This window comes from Saimiri boliviensis, chromosome 3 (genome assembly GCF_048565385.1).
Source record: "Saimiri boliviensis isolate mSaiBol1 chromosome 3, mSaiBol1.pri, whole genome shotgun sequence".
Lineage (NCBI taxonomy): Eukaryota > Metazoa > Chordata > Mammalia > Primates > Cebidae > Saimiri > Saimiri boliviensis.
Genome location: NC_133451.1, coordinates 172,065,636 through 172,087,577, shown reverse-complemented (window position 1 = coordinate 172,087,577; position 21,942 = coordinate 172,065,636). Strand labels below are relative to the sequence as shown.

At 39.0% G+C, this 21,942-nt stretch overlaps 1 protein-coding gene and 1 pseudogene across 1 annotated transcript in view; both read right to left on the bottom strand.

The window, feature by feature from the left end:
* The window catches only part of LOC101036090 (N-deacetylase and N-sulfotransferase 4), a 302,288-nt gene that overhangs the window by 200,275 nt on the left and 80,071 nt on the right, over positions 1–21,942 (bottom strand). The gene's annotated exons all lie outside the window — the stretch shown is intronic.
* LOC120367760 (protein lin-28 homolog A pseudogene) lies at positions 10,953–11,578 on the bottom strand (annotated as a pseudogene).

Sequence of the window (21,942 nt, the reverse complement as noted above, 5' to 3'; positions counted from 1 at the left end):
AAGAGGTCCTTTACATTCCTTGTTAGTTGTATTCCTAGGTATTTTATTCTCTTTGTAGCAATTGTGAATGGCAGTTCGTTCTTGATTTGGCTCTCTTGAAGTCTATTACTGGTGTATAGGAATGCTTGGGATTTTTGCACATTGATTTTGTATCCCGGGACTTGACTGAAGTTGTTTATCAGTTTCAGGAGATTTTGGGCTGAGATGATGGGGTCTTCCAGATATACAATCATGTTATCTGCAAATAGAGACAATTTGATTTCCTCCTTTCCAATTTGGATACCCTTTATTTCTTTTTCTTGTCTGATTGCTCTGGCTAGAACTTCCAGTACTATATTGAATAGGAGTGGTGAGAGAGGGCATCCTTGTCTAGTGCCAGATTTCAAAGGGAATGCTTCCCATTTTTGCCCATTCAGTATGATATTGGTTGTTGGTTTGTCGTAAATAGCTTTTATTGTTTTGAGATACGTTCCGTCAATATCTAGTTTATTGAGGGTTTTTAGCATAAAGGGTTGTTGAATTTTGTCAAAAACCTTCTCTGCATCAATCGAGATAATCATGTGGTTTTTGTCTTTGGTTCTGTTTATGTGGTGAATTACGTTTATGGACTTGCGTATGTTGAACCAGCCTTGCATCCCCGGGATGAATCCTACTTGATCATGGTGGATGAGCTTTTTGATATGCTGTTGCAATCGGTTTGCCAGTATTTTATTGAAGATTTTTGCATCTATGTTCATCATGGATATTGGCCTGAAATTTTCTTTTCTTGTTGAGTCTCTGCTGGGTTTTGGTATCAGGATGATGTTTGTCTCGTAAAATGATTTGGGAAGGATTCCCTCTTTTTGGAATGTCTGGAATAGTTTCAGAAGGAATGGTATCAGCTCCTCTTTGTATGTCTGGTAGAATTCAGCTGTGAACCCATCTGGACCTGGGCTTTTTTTGAGTGGTAGGCTCTTTATTGCTGCCTCGACTTCAGACCTTGTTATTGGTTTATTCAGGGTTTTGGCTTCTTCCGGGTTTAGGCTTAGGAGGATGCAGGTGTCCAGGAATTTATCCCTTTCTTCAAGGTTTACTAGTTTATGTGCATAGAGTTGTTGGTAATAATCTCTGATGATGGTTTGGATTTCTGTGGAATCTGTGGTGATATCCCTTTTATCGTTTTTATCGCATCAAATTGGTTATTCGCTTTTCTTTTTTATTAATCTGGCTAGTGGTCTGTCTATTTTGTTTATCTTTTCGAAAAACCAGCTCCTGGATTTATTGATTTTTTGAAGAGTTTTTTGTGTCTCTATTTCCTTCAGTTCTGCTCTGATCTTAGTTATTTCCTGTCTTCTGCTAGGTTTTGAGCTTTTTTATCTTGCTCCTCTAGCTCTTTCAATTTTGATGATAGGGTGTCAGTTTTAGATCTCTCCTTTCTTCTCATGTGGACACTCATTGCTATATATTTTCCTCTAGAGACTGCTTTAAATGTATCCCAGAGATTCTGGTATGTTGTGTCTTCGTTATCATTGGTTTTGAAGAACATCTTTATTTCTGCCTTCATTTCATTGTTTATCCAGTCAACATTCAAGAGCAAGTTGTTCAGTTTCCATGAAACTGTGCGGTTCTGAGTTAGTTTCTGCATTCTGAGTTCTAACTCGATTGCACTGTGGTCTGAGAGACTGTTTGTTATGATTTCTGTTCTTTTGCATTTACTGAGGAGTGATTTATTGCCAATTATGTGGTCAATTTTAGAGTAGGTGTGATGTGGTGCTGAGAAGAATGTATATTCTGTGGATTTGGGGTGGAGAGTTCTGTAAATGTCTATTAGGTTTGCTTGTTCCAGGTCTGAGTTCAGGTCCTGGATATCCTTGTTGATTTTCTGTCTGGTTGATCTGTCTAATATTGACAATGGGGTGTTAAAGTCTCCCACTATTATTGTGTGGGAGTCTAAGTCTCTTTGTAAGTCATTAAGAACTTGCCTTATGTATCTGGGTGCTCCTGTATTGGGTGCGTATATATTTAGGATCGTTAGCTCTTCTTGTTGCAGAGATCCTTTTACCATTATGTAATGTCCTTCTTTGTCTCTTTTGATCTTTGTTGCTTTAAAGTCTATTTTATCAGAGATGAGAGTTGCAACTCCTGCTTTTTTCTGCTCTCCATTTGCTTGGTAGATCTTCCTCCATCCCTTTATTTTGAGCCTTTGTGTATCCTTGCATGTAAGATGGGTTTCCTGGATACAGTACACTGATGAGTTTTGGCTTTTTATCCAATTTGCCAGTCTATGTCTTTTGATTGGGTCATTTAGTCCATCTACATTTAGGGATAGTATTGTTATGTGTGAATTTGATACTGTCATTTTGATGCTACCTGGCTGTTTTGTTGGTTAGTTGATGCAGATTCTTGATTGTGTTGATGCTCTTTTACCATTTGGTGTGTTTTTGGAGTGGCTGGTACTGGCTGTTCCTTTATATGTGTAGAGCCTCTTTCAGGAGTTCTTGTAGAGCAGGTTTGGTGGTGATGAAATCTCTGAGTACTTGCTTGTTTGCAAAGGATTTTATTTTTCCTTCACTTATGAAGCTTAGTTCGGCTGGATAGGAGATTCTGGGTTGAAAGTTCTTTTATTTAAAGGTGTCCTTTGTGGGTAACCCGACCTTTCTCTCTGGCTGCCCTTAGCATTTTCTCTTTCATTTCAACCCTGGTGAATCTGACGATTATGTGCCTTGGGGTTGCTCTTCTTGAGGAATATCTTTGTGGTGTTCTCTGTGTTTCCTGTATTTGAATATTGGCCTGCCTTGTTAGGTTGGGGAAGTTTTCCTGGATAATATCCTAAAGAGTATTTTCCAGCTTTGATTCATTCTCTTCATCACATTCAGGTACACCTATCAAACATAGATTAGGTCTTTTCACATAGACCCACATTTCTTGAAGATTTTGTTCATTCCTTTTTGCGCTTTTTTTCTCTGTTCTTGCCTTCCCTTTTTATTTCATTTAGTTGATCTTCAACCTCTGATATCCTTTCTTCTGCTTGGTCAATTCGGCTGTTGAAGCTTGTGCATGCTTCACGAAGTTCTCGTGTTGTGTTTTTCAGCTCCATCAACTCACTTATATTCCTCTCTATGCTGTCCAATCTCGTTAGCATTTTGGCCAATCTTTTTTCAAGGTTCCTAGTTTCTTTGCATTGGGTTAGAACATGTTCTTTTAGCTCACTGTAGTTTCTTACTACCCACCTTCTGACGTCTGAATCTGTCATTTCATCACCCTCCTTCTCCATCCGGTCTGGTTCCCTTGCTGGTGAGGAGTTGTGATCCCTTTTAGGAGGAGAGGTGTTCTGGTTTCGTGAGTTTTCATCCTTTATGCGCTGGTTTCTTCCCATTTTTGTGGGTTTATCCACCTGTTGTCTTTGTAGTTATTGTCTTTCAGATTGGGTCTCTGAGTGAGCTTCTAGTTCGTGGATGAAGTTACTTCTTTTTTTTTTTTTTTTTTTTTAAAGCTTTCCTTCTAACAGTCTGGCCCCTCTGCTGTAGGACTGCTGAGGTCCTCTCCAGGCCCTGCTTGCCTGGGGATCACCTGCAGCAGCTGCAGAACAGTAAGGGTTGCTACCAGTTTCCTCTTCCTCTATCTTTGTCTCAGAAGGATGCTCGCCAACTGTCAGTCTGTTCTCTCCTTTATGAGGTGAGTGTTTGGATCTATGGGGGTCAGGGAGCTACTTGAGGAGTCAGTCTATCTTTTATTGGGGCTTAAGTCCTGACCTGTGAGCTCCGTTGTTCATTCAGAGCTGCTGGGCAGGTACATTTAGGTCTGCTGCAGCTGAACTCATAAAGCACTTTTTGTTCCTAGGTGCTCTGTCCCAGGGAGTTAGGGCTTTATGAGTTTCCGTTGTGCTGCTGCCCTTGTTTTTTCTTTCAGGGCTGCCCCACCCAGCTAGCGGCCCACCCGGCCACTGTCTGCCTGCAGAGTCTTTGCTGAGTTGCAGTGGGCTCCACCCAGCTTGCTGTGCTTTTCCCTGCAGTCCTGTTTATATGGGCGTAGTTAGAACTGTCTGGGCAACAGTGGCCCCGCCTCTGTTATGGTGGACTCTCTCTGTTGTGGTAGGTTGCCTCGGCAACGATGGGTTGCCTTGGTGACGGCGGCCTGCCTCTGTAGTGGTGTAGAATCTCAGTAATGGCGGAAGCCCCTCCCCCGCCGAGCTGGACCATCCCGGGTTCAGCTGTGCTTGCTGTGAAGGGCTCAACCCAGAGGGTTTTTAATTACTTTTTTTGTTTTCATTGTTGTTGGGGGTGGAGGGGTGAGACCAACCTAGCCTGATCACCTGGCTCCCTGACTCAGAGTCTTTTTTTTAAGCTGAAGGACCCAGCGTTCCAGTCGCTTGTTGAAAAGGCGCCAGGATCTCCCGTGCTGTGACTCACTGAGTCAGCTCAAACAGCGGAGCTGGCTCCTGGCAGATTTTTTAACTAAGAATCTCCTGGCCTGGCTTGCTATTTCAGATGAATGGGCAACTCTGCCATCTCAGGGCTCCGATCACCAGCTAAGAGGGCTCCCAGACCAGTGGCTTTTGTGCAGAGAACCACCGCAACAGGGTGTGGTCACAGCAGCTGCATGGGCCGAATCAGCCCTGCGGGGGCCAAAACAGCTGCACCGGCCGGGACTGTGGCACTGGCGACCCCTCTGCCTGGGTATCTCCTGGTCTGTGGGCAATAAAAATTTGTCTGGAAATGCAGCGTCCACTCACCCTCTGCACTTTCACTGGGAGCTGAAGTCCTGAGCTGTTCTTAGTTTGCCATCTTCCCAGCATTCCCAGGATTTTCTTTTAATGATACTTTCTGGTTCTATAGAATTCAAGTACCCTTCATAGAATTTTTTTATTCAATATATACATTTTCCTTTTTTGTTTTATCCACTAAACACATTACCCAAATAAAAAGCCACATTACAGATATTATTTTTTCATGAAACATTGTTATATACAACACTATTTTATCCAGATCACTGCTTTATGCCATTCCTTGTTTCTCTAAGCATATTTAGATTTCAAATATCATCTTCTGGCAGGAGATTCTTAGACACCTTGAATGTCATTTTGGGAAACATCAGATATGAATTTGCTTTTTCTTTGCATGGAATTCACTATTTTGAAAACCATTTTATTTTATAAGGGAATGTGTATTAAAATATTTCAATGATAAGAGATCAATCCAATGTAACAATGCGCTAGGTATATTATAAAAAGTTTTGGTTATTTAGGACTAAAAAGGCAATTCTTAATAAAAAAATTATCCAGAACAGTGAATCTCACTTTTGGAGTAGAGGTAATCCATAATCGGATCATATGCTGCCCAGTGCCCAACAACATAGCCTGCTCCTGATTGTTTGCATGGAGAGGATAGTAAAGAAAGTATAACTGGCTATACCAATCGGAGATTCTTTTGTATAGAAAATTGGAGAAGACAAATTAAATACATATTTACTATATTAATAAAGGTATGTTATGATTTATTAATATGGCATATATATGTTAATATGGATCTATGTGGTTGAATCACAGCAAACATATCCCTCAAAATCTGGTTTTTTTTGGAAGTCAAAATGCTATTGAAGCATGCATGTATCACTAAACACTACTGTAGCCAAAATACATTAAATTTATATTTATAAATGGAATGAAGCTAGGAATAATTTATACTCAAAAGTACAAGTGAGGGCCATTGAGAGCAAAAAAACAAATTTACTCTGAATGTACTAATTTCCAAATGTCCTGAACCCAAATTATAAACTAGTCATTGACTACTATAATATATAGCAGACAGATTTCTTAGTAGATTAGAGTTAAAATTCTCAGTACAAAATGGAAATATTTTAGTTTTGTTTACAAAATATCTTTTTCCACATGAACAATACAGGGCTGATTTAAGAATTCTGAATAATATGCACTTTAATATTGATAACTTGTTTTCTTTGCAAACAATCTTAGCTGTATTATACTGACTTTAAATCATTTGTTCACCAGTAGAGTAAAAATGATAGAACTCAATTAAATTATACAGAGCATTTCTATAACAATTATATTCAAATAAGTGATTTTTATCAGGGATTGCAGGATAGACTGTTGACCCTCCATTGTCAGGTGCAGTGGACAAAGCTTTACATGACCATCAGGAACCACAATTAAGCAGTATATATGTACATGTATATTATTTCGTGTTTTTCTAAGATTTTAAAATTTGTAATATTTATAAAGCAATTCATGGGGCTAAGTGCTTATAACATTATCATCAGGATTATTATATGTGCTTAGTAAAAATATATCAGTATCAATATAATACAAAATACAAGTTACCAGAACATGAAAATTTCAATCTTCCAAAACTTGTCTTTCATTTCAGAAAGATGCGTCAAAGCTACATTTATTTCAAAATATAATTTTCTTGGGAAGAATGAAAATGCTAATTTTTGTAGGTAATCATTTTCTCAGAGACAATATTCCTTACACTACTTCTTTGTAGCTCTCTTGTCATCTATATTTCTTCTTTTTTAAAAAATCTGAATATTCATTTAACCAGCCTAATTTTTGTTCTCACTCACCGTTTCTTCTGGATTCTAATTACCTGCATTTTATTTAATTAATATAATATCTGGCTTTTATTTATTTAACTATATTTAAATACATATCATAAACATTTTATGGTAAATAGATAAATCTGATCATATTGCCTATTTTGTTCAATGGGCTTCTTTAGTGTCTACTCAAAACAAAATATACTATCATGAAACAAATGTTTTAACTCCATAAAGACATAAATTCCTCTAAACAAGCAGTATATATTTAAGTGAAGTTAAAGCAGTTGATCTGACATATTCTTTTTTCTTCATCCAGGACAACCCCAAAATAAAGAAAATATGCAGGTGACCCAGTCTAATTTTTTCATCATCTGGATGTTTGGACAAATCAACTGATTAGACTTGCCAAAAGGAAGAGACCTGATCTCTAAAACACTCTGAGAATAATGCCCTGACATCATATTCTTATTATAAATAGAAACCAGCAGATAGGAGGCCTAGCCTCCTGGAGAATGTCATGTTAAGTGATAAAGCCCTCGGGGTGTAAAATGTAAAAGTTTTATAATTTAAAATCATCCCACTGTGTTAGTGCCCTGGTTTTATGTCCCCTGAAAAATCCGTATTGCAATTTAATTACCATGGTGATGGAATAAAGAAGTGGGACCCCTAAGGGGAGATCAGGCTATAAGTTCTCTGCCCTCATCAAAGGAATAATGCTAGTATTGGTGTAGTGAGTTACTGATGAAAGATAAAGTTGGGCTCCCTTCCTAGTCTGTCTCAAAAACTCACCTGTGCTGTTGCCTTCTGCTATGGGATGACGCAGCACAAAGGCTCTCACCTCCAGAATCATGAGCCAAATAAATTTCTGTATGCTACAAATTACCCAGTCTGCATTGCTGTATTATAGAAACACAAATAAGACTAAAAAAATTGATACCAAAGAGTGGGGCTATTGCTATAACAACCTGAAAACTTAGATGCACTGTTGGAACCGGGTAATGCATAGAAGTGAGAAGAATTTGAAGAAGCAAGTTAGAAAAAAGCCTAGATTGCCACTAATTCAGCATTAAGGACAATTCTGGTGACAGCTTAGAAGAAGATCCTATAAGTAGAAAGAGCCTAAAATTTCTTAGTTATTATCTTAGTGATCATAATCAGAACGTTGTTAGAAATGTGGACTGTAAAGTCCAATCTATGGAAGTCTCAGATGGAACCAAAGAACAAAGTATTGAAAACTGGAGCAAAAGACATCCTTGTTATATAGTTGCAAAGAATTTGGGTTAATTGTATACAAGCCCAAGGGCATTATAAAAGACAGGAATTAAGAGTGATGAACTAGGGTATCTGGTGGAATAAATTTCTTTTCTTTCTTTCTTTCTTTTTTTTTTTTTTGAGTATCAATAAGTCTCTATTTATTCATTGTATTTTCCCAGGGAAAGGAGAAGGGAAGGGAAGAGTCAGCATGTGTTAATAAATGATTAGAAAATTGGAAAGGAAATACCTGGTACAGCAAAATCAACCATCAAATAAACACACCCCAGTGGTGGGGGTCACCAAAGCCCAAAGGGGCTCCATCTCCTGCAGTTTAGAAAGGAGAGAAAGGGATCAGGAAAAGGACAGACAGGTACAGGCTTTCCTACCCTCCCTCCCATAAATTCAAGATTTTACACAAAGCTTTGGTTTCTAGCAGTAAACCTGGAGTTACATTCGTTCGTCTCCTATTAAACAATCTTGTGGCCACTTTGACATAAGTTTCTAGCACCTGCATAAAAGTTCCTGAGTGACGTGGATATACATTCCTATTCCCTTTCTTGGCCTCCTGACCCCACTTTCTACATGGAAGGCCCCCAGTTGCATCTCTCTACTTTAGGATTAAAAATTAAGTAGGTTTGATCCATCTAAAATACAGCAGTGTCTTTCTTTTTCTTTCTTTCTTTTTTTTTTTTTTTTGAGACAGAGTCTTGCTCTGTCACCCAGGCTGCAGTGCAGTGGCATGATCTCAACTTACTGCAACCTCTACCTCCCAGTTTCAAGTGATTCCCCTGCTTCCGCCTCCTGAGTAGCTGGGATTACAGGTACACACAACCATGCCTGGCTAATTTTTTGTATTTTAGTAGAGATGGGGTTTCACTGTGTTGGCCAGAATGGTCTTGAACTCCTGACCTCGTGATCCACCTGCCTCGGCCACCCAAAGTACTGGGACTACAGTCGTGAGGCACCACGCCTGACCTACAGCAGTATCTTAAGTGTTTGTCATGAATACATCAAGAAATGGTTGGCCGGACATGGTGGCTCACCTAAACAAATGTATTGGTCTTGATTCAGGAGACTGGAACAAGGAACGGAGGGTTTCTAGCTTCTTTCGGATTTTTGCATACATGGTTTAAAAGTTGTGGAGACACTCTAAGCATTAAATGTGTATGAGCGTGGGTGTGTAGGTTTTCTTTTGGGGGTGAACAGAAAAGAGGCCAGGGTGGAAGACACGTTTTTGGGACAGAAGATCTGGTTTCATAGGTAAAGAAGAATACAAAAGAAAGGATGGCTCAAGATCCCCACTTTAAGAAGAGGGTCCCCCAACCTAATGTTTCAGATCTTTTTGCCTGGTGCAGAGCCTTCTGTCAAAGATGCTTTGGCTATTTTTCTCTCAATACAAAAAGACGTTTATAAACAAAACCCCAAAGAACAGGGAGAAAGACCAATACATTATATTTACACAAACTAGGCCACCTAGCAATCACCAAATTAGTGAAGTCCTACAAAGCCCAGACAAATACAATAACTAGAGGGGGGCAGCATTTAGGGGAGACAAGAGCCCAGGATCAGACACACACACCCAATGTGTTCTATTGCATTTGTCTCGTTTCAACACAGTGAGGTAGGTTTGCGGTGATCTCACAGCATGTAAACGAAACCCCCTTTTCTCCTTTAGCTACCGTGACAATACTAATCACTACTGCAGCAGGGCAGGACACGGGCCCCAGGCATCACAAAGCCCTGCTCGTGTGTCTTCCTGGAACCCAAGAATTTTGAAAGGTGAAGGATTTTAGACCTTTCTTCATGCAGCCGTCCCTTGACAGCACAGGATTCAGTACAGAGGTACTGGTCTTAAAACTTATCCTTACCAACTCTGGTTTTATGAACACACATACCCTGTGGTGCATGGTAGGCCTCGTCTAATCTGGTGAAGAATAGATCTGGGATGTAAAGCCCGTCCTGTGCCCTAGGATTAGACAACCCTCACCTAATCTTGGCTTCCTCTCTGGGCCTTTCACCTGGCCCAGGCTCTCCTAGGCTCTCTGCACCACCATTTCCTGTTTAATTTCTAATCTTCCAGTAGGAGGCAATCAAGTCATGGGGCAACCCAGTTAAAACCTAGTCTCCCATAAAACATTTTCAAAGCAGAGGGGGTTTCAACAGAACACTACGGCAGAAAAGCCAGCTCTCATTGGCAAAAATGAGGTAGTTCAATAGGCTGTGCACTCCAAATAGTTGCTCTCCACAGTGGCGAAAACAACAAAAAGTATTCCTGCTGTGCAGACCTGGAGCTGCTGCTGACTTATCCCTGAGATTGCTCATGTACCTGAGAACACAGTGCAGGAAATGAAATAAGGGCCTTAGATTAAAATATACAAAAATATAAAACCAGAATATTTATCTTAAGGAAAAAAAAGGTTAAAATGCACAAGATACGTCATTCGCACACAGCTAGTGCAGTTGGTATCCTGGAGAAAGAGGGACCCAAGGTGCAGTATCCAAGGGAGCAAATAAATAAAATCACATTGACCCAGAGTGGGGCGGGGTGAGTGTAGAAGCAGCAGGTCTGCAGCTATTCCCCCAAAGACCCTTTTGGGGGTCATCACTACCCACTCCTTGGGACAGTTGCCAGCACCCTATCCCAAAAGTGGGAATGAGGATATAAGATGTGGAAAAACAAAAAAACAAAACAAAACAAACAAAAAAAAAAAACTGCCTTATTCCTGAGAGATTCCCTTCCTTCCACAGAATGTAGTGGCTTGGCTCCATGAATCTGGTCTTCTACTTAATCATTTCACTCTGGCATAGGAATTATTATTATACATCCTTCTTTAAAAGGAAAACAACTTCCCTAACCAGGACACTTTCAAAAGCTGGAAATTCTGGGGATGGAGCCTCAGATAAAGCGTTCAGGTTGTAGGGTGATTCCCTCCTCCTGGTCGCCCCCAGAACCCTCACTTGCATTTGGACAGAGCATGGATGGAGTTTCTTTGACTCACCCTTTCCCCCGACCTGGAAGGAAGAAAGGGTGATGGTGTGAACCCCAGCTGAGATATATAGCAGTGCCAACTAGCCCCAATGCACCCTATTCCCACTTTATCCACTCTGCCTTCTCCTCGAAACTTCCTGACAGCAAAAGAATATCCCCTACCCACTGGGGCTCAATTCTGGGCCTCCGGGAGCAGGACAGGGCTGTAGATTTCTTCTTCTTCCTCCCGAAAGTATGTTGGCTTTCCCTGTGCGCTAGGGGCCTGCTGGGCCTTCAGTGGACATGAGGCTACCATACGGCTGATGCTCTGGCAGAAGTGGCACTTCTTGGGCTGGGGTGGCAGTTTGCATTCCTTGGCATGATGGTCTACACCTCCACAGTTGTAGCACCTGTCTCCTTTTGATCTGCGATTCTGCATTTTCTTCCCCTTTGGCTGCCTCTCACTCCCAATACAGAACACCCCACCAGGTCCAGTGACACGGATGGATTCCAGACCCTTGGCTGACTTCTTAAAGGTGAACTCCATGGCCTCACCCTCCTTCAAGCTCTGGAAGCCCTCCATGTGCAGCTTACTCTGGTGCACAAAGATGTCCACTGGGAGGTTGAGCGCGACCCCCGCACGGGTCATCATGGGAAGCCGAACCCCAGGCGCACGTTGAACCACTTACAGATGCCTGCACCGTGCAGCAGCTGAGGCTCCTCTGCCACCCGGGCCACGTCCTCCAGCGCCTTCTCGGGCGCCTCTTCTGCCGCCTTGGTGCAGCCACCTGCAAGCTGTTGGTTGGGCACAGAGCCCATGGTAGTCGGCTGAGCCCATGGCCCCGGGCCCCTGGTCAGGCGGCTGCTGGCCCCAGAGAAGTACGAAGGCAAAGGGCGGAATAAATTTCTGAGCAAATATTGAAGAAGCTGCATGGCTACTTTAAATCACATACAGGAAAAACACTTCTAGACATTGGTTTAGGCAAGGATTTCATGACTAACAACCCAAAAGCAAATTCAATAAAAATAATGATAAATAGTTGGGACTTAATTAAACTAAAGAACTTTTGCACAGCAAAAGGAACAGTCAGCAGAGTAAACAGACAACCCACAGAGTGGGAGAAAATCTTCACAATCTGTACATCTGACAAAAGACTGATATCTAGAATTTACAATGAACCCAAACAAATTAGCAAGAAAAAATACAGAAAATCCCATCAAAAGTGGACTAAAGACATGAACAGGCAATTCTCAATAGAAGATACACAAATGGTCCACATCATATGGAAAAATGCTCATCATTACTAATGATCAGGGAAATGAAAATCAGAACCACAATGCAATACCACCTTACTCCTGCAAGTATGTCCATAATCAAAAAGTCGAAAAACAGTAGATGTTGATGTGGATATGGTGAACAGGAAACACTTTTAAATCACTGGTGGGAATGTAAACTAGTACAACCACTCTGGAAAACAATATGAAGATTCCTTAAAGAACTAAAAGTAAAACTACCACCCATTTGATCCAGCAATTCCACTACTGGGTATTTACTCAGAGGAAAAGAAAGAAGTCATTATAAAAATATGTATATATATATATATATATATATATATATATATATATATATATATATGATGAATACTTCTCAGCCATAAAAATGAATGAATTAATGAATTTGCAGCAATGTGGATAAAACAGGAGACTATTATTCTAAGTGAAGTAATGCAGGAATGGCAAGCCAAATGTAATGGTTTGGCTGTGTCCCCACCCAAACCTCATCGTGAATTGTAACTCCGACAGTTCCCACATGTCATGGGAGGAACCCAGTGGGAGGTGATTGAATTATGAGGGTCTTTCCTGTGCTGTTCTCATGATCATGAATGAGTCTCATAAGATCTGATGGTTTTAAAAATGGGAATTTCCAAGCTGTCTTTCTTGCTGCCATCCATGTAAGATGTGACTTGCTTGTTCTTGCCTGTGCCATAATTTTGGGGACCCCCTCAGTCATGCAGACCTGTAAGTCCATTAAACCTCTTTTTCTCTCCAGTCTTGGGTATGTCTTTATCAGCAACATGAAAACAGACTAATACACCAAACGTCGTATGTTTTCACTCATAAGTAGGACCTAAGCTATGAGGATGCAAAGGCATAAAAATGACACAATGGATTTTGGGGACTCTGGAGAAAGAGTGGGAAGGGAGTGAGGGATCAAAGACTGCAAATTGGGTGCAGTGTATACTGCTCAGGTGATGGTTGCACCAAAATCTCACAAATCACCACTAACAAACTTACTCATGTAACCAAAACCATCTGTTCCCCAATAGCCTAGGGAAATAAAATAAAAATAAAAAAATAAATCACATACAGTAAGATACAAGTGGAAAACAAAGAATTAAAGCTGGAATTTATAATTAAAAGAGAAACAGAATGTAAAAATTTGGAAAATTTGCAGCCTAGCCACGAGAAGATTATAAAAGTGTGTTAAGGAGTGCAAATAAGGGTGTAGCTATCCACCGTTTGCTAGATTAGTATGGACGAAGGTTTCAGAACACAAAGGGTGAATAGCACTACAGGCAGGCATTACAGAGAACTTTGATGCTGCTACTTTCATGATAGGCCCATGCTATAGGAGGGCAGAATGGTTTTGGAGATTGGCCCAGGGCACCTTATACAAGCTCCTTTCCCAGATCTGCTATGGACATCTGTACTCTGCATTCTAGTCCAGTGCTCCTTGACCAGCCCAGCCATGGTTCAAGTGGCCCAAAATGGGGCTTGGCTTGCCACTCTGGAAGGTACAAGTTTGCAGTGTCCATTTGCTGCTAATTCTGCAAGCTCACATCATGCAAGAGCTGTAAGGCCATGGTGCTCTCCACCTCCGTCACCACTTAGGAGCCCAGGCAGACCTTATTATAAGGGAAGAGCCACTTCACAGATCCCCCACTAGGAAAATGCCTACCAAAGACACAGAAGTGAAGCCACCGTAGGGAATCCCTACTTGAGCAATGCCTAGTGAAACCACGAAGGTGGGGTCAGTTTGAAAACCTCTTAACTGTAGAGCTACTATCATGCAGCTTCATTTTGTAAAAGCTGCAGACAGGAAACTCCAGAACACCAAAGCTCCTGAGTGGACTGCTCCCTGCAAAGCCAAAGGAGTGGGGCTGCCTGATGCCTTGGGGGATGTGGGACATAGAGTCAAAGGTGATTATTCTCCAAATTCTACCTTAATTTTTTTTTTCCCGTTGAGTTTTGACTAACTTGGCAGTAGTTACCCATCTTTTCTTAACTATTTCTTTCTTTTCAAATGGGCGTGTCCTACACATGTCCCATTATTGTATTTTGGAAGTAAATAACTTATTTTGATTTTACAGGCTTAACAACTTAAGGGAATTTGCCTCAGAATGAATCATGTCTCACACATTTCTGATTCAGAGGAGACTCTTTACTTTTAAATTTTGAATTGGTGCTAGAAAAAATTAAGATCTTTGGGGCTACTGGAATAGAATGAATGAATTTTGTATGTGAGACTGATGAGTTTTGAGAAGCCAGGGATAGAATGCTATTGTTTGAATGTCCCCTTCAAAACTCATGTTGAAATATATTTGCCATTGTGATGAAATTAAAAGGTGGAACTGTTAAGAAATTATTAGGCCATGAGGGTTTTTCTCTCATGAATGGACTAATGCTGGTATCATGGGTGTGAGTTAGAAATCTTGGGAGTGATACAAGGATGAAGGTTGGTCCCATTTTTTTCTCTGCCTTGGGAATTCACTTGCTCTTCTGCCTTCTGCCATAGGTGACATGGCACAATGGCCCTTAGCAGATGCTGATTCCGTGTCCCTAGACTTTGTACAACCATAAGCCAGATAAATTTCTGTATATTATAAATTGCCTAGTCCTGTTACTCTGTTAAAGCAACACAAAACAAAGACAATTAGGGACTCCACAAGTCTCCCTTAGAGATCTCACTGTATTGGACCAGTGTGACACATCCAACATTGGAGGAAGGGAATTAGGAAATAGCCTCAACAGCCTAGAACATTCTTTGCTTCGTATGAATCTGACTGCTTGCATCCTTGAAATTATTTAGTGAAGGGTGATACTGAGTAGAATATCAGTCAGTGAGATTTATGTTACTCTGATTTGACAATCTGATCCTGTTTGATAGCTTAGTATCTTACCCAGAGAATGGCTGACTTCAGTGAGGTAAGGATATATTTCTTTTTAATATTTTGCCTATGAACATGAGGAAACAAAATGTACACTGAAATAAAAACTTAAAATTGGGAATATTATTGATATTTCCTGATGGAATTTAACTGTAAAGGAAAATTTAAGCTTATTAGCAGCTTTCCAGCTCTGTCATTAGTTCTTCACAATGGCCATAGTCAGAGACCTATTCCATGAACATTCCACCAGCATATTGCCATGTGAAGAGCATGTCTTACATTTTTAGTTTGTACATTCTGTAGTATATATTTATTTACATTAAATGAAATGTAAGTTAATATACAGAGACATAATTTAAAGTCATGACTGAATTTAAAGTTTCTTTAATTTCCAACCTAGTAATCTTGGGTTGAAATACAAAAATGTGCCTATCCAAGGAACACATTTATACAGTATGATTTTATTGATAAAAATTGTGTAAATTCTGCAAACATCTTTATAGATGAAATCATTTTCTTACGTAATGTCTGTGATGCTTGTTCCAGTTATGACGTCACTTGGGTTCCTCCACTAATACTTGTGTAGCATCAAACTAGTATTATAATCTTAATAGTTATGATTGTCAATGTATGTTATTGAATATTATTTAGAGCCCCTTCCCTCCACAATTTCTTTGATTTAGTTCTAGAATAATGAAGCTATATTTCTCTTTCAACTCCTTGGGTTGCCAGTTTTTCATTTGATTGCATGTAGGTTAGCCTTAAGTTAATTTTCTATAGTATAAGAAACATGTTGTGTAATTTTCTTTATTGAAGCAAACTGATTTGGGTCAGTAAAAAGGTCTCAAGAAATATATTATAAGAAGGAATAATAATTATTTCTTTCTATAGAAAAAAAGGTCATGAAGATAAGTTAACATTATAGTTAAGTATATTTGAATTATGACTTTCTGCATGTTTTTTTCTCCAAAACACCAACCTATATTCACATTCACTTAAATGTTTTCTCAGTCTTATTTTTTAAAAAAATATATATGCATATACTTTGTGATTTCTGTGAAACTCAGATTATACACATGTGTATATTAATGTGTGTAATTTAATTTTCAAAGAAATCACAATTGAAAGAAAAAATCAATAATACTGACTCTCACCAGCTCTCTAATTTATTCTCAAGTTCCCTTGTGCCAGCAGCATTAAACTCCAGATGTGGGATACTTGTTTTTTGCTCAACATTTTCCATCTTTTTTTTTTTTTTTATTTCTTCATATTGACTGAGAATATGTCTCAGAGAGATAGGAAGACACAGCGTTGTGCATGTTATTGTATAGCATAAGAGCTTTCAAATAAAGGAGCTACTGAAGGGTGCCACGTAGGAATTTAGGTAGGATTTATCTGATTTGTATTTTAATAGGTTTTCTGGTAGTTTTATGGAAGATGAACCTTGAGAAAATCAAAGTAGAATCAAACGCTACAACCTGCATTTGAAGAAAGAAGATGGCTTCTGTTCTCTCTGCTGACTTTCATAATTCCAGAGTCTAGTTGCTGTTTGACTCCCAGTTTGGGTTAAAAGAAGGAAGATAGAAAACAGAAGTAACCTGGAAGGTGGTTGAAGTTGACACCTTATCTTTTGGAGTGTTTCTGGGTTCTTTGAAGGTTATCAGCACTGTGTATCCCGTGATATTCTCAGGCTGCATTCTGCATGCTTGGTAGGTAAGTTATTTTGTGTCACTACTTGACTGCTGCTCCTCCTTAGTAAACTTCACAGGTGGACAACACCACACATATGTTGGAGTCTTTATATTCTCCCACACATTCCCCTTGAACAGGTCTTTATTATACCATTTGGGATGGAAGATGAAATTCTGCTCTCAGCCTCTCCACTAAAACAGTTTGTCAGCCCATGTGTTGATTTCTAGATTTCTGAGCGAGAGTACTGTATCTCAACACATATGGACTGTATAGAACATATACCAAGCTCTCCGAGCTGTCTCTTTGAAGTGCAATCACTGTATGTTTGAGATGATAAAAAGAACAACTTCCACCCTACCTTCCCCCTGGAAGGAGACTAGGGATTCACAGGATTTATTTTTGAATAAATTTTCTCAAACTGTTCTCTTGATCTTTTTTACACACTCATAAAAAGTGAGAAGTTTTAAACAACACGGATACAAACTTTGATTATTTCCTTTGAAAGCATTTTATATCCTGATTGATTTTATAATTTCATATCTATTTTATTTTGGTATATTGTTGGAAACTTTAACGTCATGTTAAAGCACCGTTTTTGAGCATTGAACTTTTTTGGTAAGCACTGTTACAAAAGCTTCACATATATCAACTAACCAACACCCCACAATGATCCTGAGTGAAAGAAATTATTAGCTCAATGATTCATATGAATTCATTTGTGGTAGAAAAGAATAGAATGATACACATTCAAGGAGATACTTAGGAGATATAATCAGTGATAAGTCATAATTAGATGTTGGAAGTGATGGAGACGATCAGACATAACTGTTAGGATTCTTACCATGAATGGTTGGATCAATTTATCAAATAATAATAATAATAATAATAATAAGCAAGGTAAACAGTCTTACCAAGGACAGAGTTCATGCATATACTTTAGACAGAAACTTCCCAAGGTTGGTGTCTAGTATTAAAATATGAATTCCAGGAAAGAAATATGGGAACATATATTGATTTGGGATATTTTAGCATACATGCATTAGTTGAAACTCTATTGATTAGCTTTCCTAATATGAAAATGTAGAATAAGAAATAACAATGGGCTGAGCTAGCCCTAGAGGTAACAACAAAATTCCTGGAGGAGAATACCAAATTAGAAGAGAATATCTCTCTCTCTCTCTCTCTCTCTCTCTCTCCATATATATATATGTAAAAAAAGGAGCTACAGCAAAACAAGAAGATTGTTGTACATTTGAATTTGTGAAAATAGCAAGTGGCAGGAGAGTGTCACTAGATGTATGGCAATGCCAATATAATAAAATTTGAAAAGACTAATTATGAATAGGAATTAGTAGGTACTTGGAGCACTTAGCAAGAACTGTTTTATTACAAAAATCTGATTGAAACCAGATTACATTGGGCAAGAACTGAACATCGCATTAGTTAAAATATTCACAGGAAACATGCCACATAAATTTAAGATAACTAGAGGCAAATTTAATAAAGGGATGATTTACAAAAGCAACAGCAGGGAATAGAAAAACCACAAAGGAGAATACAGTAGCTTAGAGCCTAGAGGCAGGGCTCCATAACCAGTCCAAAACTAAGGTGATAAGGAGGCAGTGTTTACCAGAATTGGAAGAAAAATAATTCTTTGTAGAAAGGATCACTTGAAAAAATGAGAGCTTCAGTCAAGACACTTACGGTGCAGCAATCCCACAAGGAAATGTATGTCATAATCACACTTTCAAACCTACCCTCATTTGAGCATCTGGTCCACAGGCTGCATCGACCTCAGCCGATCCCACTGTCTTCTAATAACCCGCACATCATAAACTAAAAATTTTAGGCTTACTTTTTTTCCTTGCTAATCAAGGGTAGATCACTGTTTAAAGTAATATCAATAAGGAGGAGAAGAAAAGATCAGCAGCAACTAGAAAGGGATGTGATGTAAAGAAGGATTTTTCAGCTGAATAAGCAGTGAGCTTGCTAATACAGTGTGACGAAGAATGCCTTAGAGAAGGAGAATTTGAAAAATAAAGCAGCCAGAGCTGTTCACTTATAGAAGATTCATAGGAGAGAGAGAGATGGGATCATAGCACAGGTTAAGGCATTGATCTTAATAGGAAAGGGGACTCTTCTTCCTCTCCTATTTTAGGGAAAAATCCATAAATATTTAAATTTATTTTATGCCTGGAAAATATTATGTTAAAAAGATCATCTAGGTGACCATTATTTTCCTTATAAAGTAGGACACAAAACTGGTAGGACTAAAGGCTGTTGAGTAGGGGGTAAAGTGAGGTATGTTTGCTGTGATCTTTGAGAGGAATTTGCGAGTGGAAAAACAAGTAAAAATATTTCAAAGCCTTAACTGGGGTCAGATACCTTCTACTCAATTTCTCAGTGCAGTGATTATCACAGAAAAGTGTATTATCTTATGTAAAATGACAGAGAACACAGATTTTAATATTGGTTCCTTTCAGAGTGTGGTGTAGAGGTGGCAGAAGGATAAACAGAAGTATAGGTCTGTTTTGTGCTGCTACAACAAAGCCACTGAAACTAGGTGATTCGTGAAAAGCAGAAATTTATTTCTCACAGTTCTGGATGCTGGGAAATCCACTATAAAGTCAGGAAACTAGTGAGGGCCTTCTTTCTGCATCCTTACATGGTACAAGAAGTGAGCCAACTCTTGCAATCACTTTTCAGAGCAGTATTAATCTATTCATAAGCATGGAGCTTTTAAGACAAACATCTTTCATGAAGCCTCACCTCCCAACACTCTTGAACTGGGGATTAACTTTCTGAGACATTTATTTTGGAAAGCACTTCAGGTTATAGCAGGAAGAACCATGGGCTAAAAATGCTTATAAGAAACATTTTAAAATAGACATATACTGAGGGAGGATGTGGGAAATGTACATGGAAAAATGGCTTTGGTCAGAGGATGAGCCAATGAAATCTATCTCTGAGGCTGAAAACTTTCATGTAATTGTTCTGGGTGGCATGAGAGTGAAAATGGGGGCATTGAAATTTTTTTGGACTGAGAATTGAGAGGTTAGGGCAGTGGTTCTTAAAAACAGTTAAACATGAAAATAGCTAGAATGTTTGCCAAAAATGCAAACATTTAAACCCACTTATGATTTGCTGACTCAGTAAGTTTAGGTTGGGACTGGAAAAAACTTTCTTGTCCTCTCTGCTAGCTCTGAGACTGAGCCAGGTTCTACTTAGAAGTTGACTTCTAATTTGACATCTAGGATAAAGTGGGGATTGGGATGGAAAAAAGGAGCAAGCCTAACATGTTTAGTTTATGTTGTGGCGTTGCTAAAAGACAATGGAATAGGTTAAGGTCGATATAGCCAGTGTTGGCCACATGCTCAAATGAGGAACTAGAAACATCGCCAAATGCCCACGATGGTAAAGGAGTGCTGTTTGGAGATGCAATAAAGCAGGAGGATGTCAGATTTCCCTATTGGACTAGTAATATTTAGCTACAGAGAGAACTATAGAGAAAACAGTGTTCCTAAGAGATCTAGTTTTCAGTTAAGGCAAGATAGGCTAAAAGCACTTTGCAGAAATGTTGACAGTGTATGCGAGTTGGTTTATAATCTAATGAGCACTGCAGATAATTCAAAGAGAAAGTTTGTAGTTGAGAATGGGGCACAATTTTGTGATAAACTAGGAGTGAAACAGCATAAAATATGCTTAGTAGAATTTTTTTCTTTTAACACAAAGAAGTCAATATATTTTACCTTATTGTGTAATTTTGTTGTTATTACTGTTTTATGCTATACAATGAAGAGGAACAATGAAAAAGGAACATTCCTGTGTGAGAATTCATGAGGTAGAGTGTTGAAAACAAGAACATTGAATGCATATAAATGGATAGAGAAACAGAAGCAATATGTTTGTGAAAATATATTAGGAGCTACCAGCAAGCTAGAAGGTATCAGGGATGCTTTTCTAACATAAATTACAATTAAAAAAATAAAATAAAAAAATGTGTGATTGGAAGTGGTACCTATTTGAATATATATTATAATTTTTATTCTGTTAATGCTGAACATCTAACAAATTCATAACAGTATTTCTAGACTATTGTCTTAGAAGAAAGAAATAAGAGAAACTACCAGTTTGAACTTAATTCTGACCACACAAAAATGCTTTGTTGTAATGTCACCTTGACAGGGAGCGTAAGTCACAGCAACTGGGTCATCTTGAATTATCTAACAGAGAAAGAAGAGAAGTCTCACAGGCAAAATTAGACTTCTGGGAAAAAATATAACAAAGCAGAAACTTTTTTTATTACCCCATGGCGAAAGACTCCAACTGAAATGCAACTCAAAAAGGATGAAAATGTTAAAAATATATTGATCATATAAGAATGACTAATGGCAATAATTTTTTTTTTGTGTGTGTGTGTGTATGCGCGTGTGTGTGTGTGTGTGTGTGTGTGTGTGTGTTTTGGAGTCTCCTCGTGTAGCCAGATTGCAGTGCAATGGCGCAATGTCTGCTCACTACAACCTCCGACTCCCTGGTTCAAGCGATTCTCCTACCTCAGACTCCTGAGTAGCTGGAATTACAGGCCTGTGCCACCACACCCAGCTAATTTTTGTATTTTTAGTAGAGATGGGGTTTCACCATGTTGGCCAGGCTGGTCTCCATCTCCTGACTTTGCGATCCACCCGCTTCAGCCTCCCAAAGTGCTGGGATTACGAAATTTTAAAAGAGAGACAGGAAAAACAAATTCAGTGTGGTGGAGACCTTGTCAAAGATCTTAACATTTTAAACATGTATATGAAATAAAATGAAGAACATGTTACTGAAGACAAAACTGTGTCATGTTCCATCAAGAACAATGTTGGACCTCATCTTTAATTTAGAAATGGTAGGTAACTCAAAAGAATTATGAGAACACTCAGAAATGTTAATATCACATTTTGTAAACAACTGTAGCCAATATAACTGGTTGAATTCATTATTTCTCTTACAATGTCATCACCCCGTTTATATTAGCTCCTGCTTCTCTAATCCTCTTTGATAGGTCATAACTTTTCTGTTCATTTTCTTTGTTAGAACAGTTTAATTTTTCAGGAATTGAAATAAATATATTCCCTTTAAAAATGATTTGATCGCCATCTGAATTAATATACATCTTCATCTCCCCAGCCCAGATTTAACTTGGTAATGGGGACAGGGGAGTGATCTGCTCATTTGTTAGCCCTCTACCTGTTGTTGTTGTTGCTGTTGTTGTTGTTGTTGTTGTTGTTGTTGTTTTAATGTCTCCTGCCCCAAACATGCTGCTCTGGCTCCTACATTGTTCAG